Genomic DNA, 962 nt, shown 5'->3' on the forward strand with positions numbered 1-962 from the left:
ATAATTACTAGCCCACTCCACCTACTGTGAAGTGGTCCTGGAGAGGTGATGTAAGGGTCCGGTGGACCCTCACTGGAGACGAGGAGGAAAGGGCGAGTTGGGACGAGGCCGGAGCCTTTGGAGCTTTCTAGTTCCAACGTATACTGGATTTCAGGGGGCTAGCCAGTAGAGAGAAGGGTCCAAGATCTCTGTAAGTACAACTAGAGGAAAGAGAGAGAGGAAAAGGAGAAAGGCTTACCTAGCCAGTAGAGAGAAGGGTCCAAGATCTCTACTGGTCTAGGAGAGAAGAGAGGCAAGAATAAGTACAAGGAGCTTATGTAATCATGTGATAGGCCTTGTGAAACCACACTGAAGGTGGGGGTTTACAGTCTCCCCTCCTATATAAAAAAGGAAGAAAGAAAAGCAGGGCGGAAGATATAGTGAAAAGGAAAGAATGTGGGTCGTGGAAGTCATGAAGGAAGTGGAAAAAAAAAAAAGCTCGTAGATGATCTGCTTGTGGGCCATATCCAATGTCTTCAACTTGTTTTCTTACAGATTCCGTATTACATCTTCAATTCCACATTGCATAAGTTACCAACCACCCAACTTGAAGGATCGTCCGTCCGCAAAGGATTTGTCCAGGGGTCAATACCCAAGGACCGAGAATCGTTTGTCGAATCGTCGGGACATCCATGTCCTCCGCAAAGGATTTGTCCAGGGGTCAATACCCAAGAACCAAGAATCGTTTGTCGAATCGAAGGGACATCCAAGTTGAGGTTTGATGAAAGATGTTGTGTGGAGAAAGCTGATATAAGGAGTGCAAGAGTGCAAGGCTTGAGGAATGGATAGTGGCATCAGATGAGCCATTTAAAAGGGGGTCTGAGGTCATTTGAGGGGTCTCAAGAGTCGTCAAGGAGGGCAAAAAGGCGTCAGGGAGGACAGGGGGTCGTCCCAGTCTTCGGAGGCGGGCCTAGGAAGTCGTT

The sequence above is a fragment of the Puccinia triticina genome, chromosome 8A, assembly GCF_026914185.1.
Source record: "Puccinia triticina chromosome 8A, complete sequence".
Lineage (NCBI taxonomy): Eukaryota > Fungi > Basidiomycota > Pucciniomycetes > Pucciniales > Pucciniaceae > Puccinia > Puccinia triticina.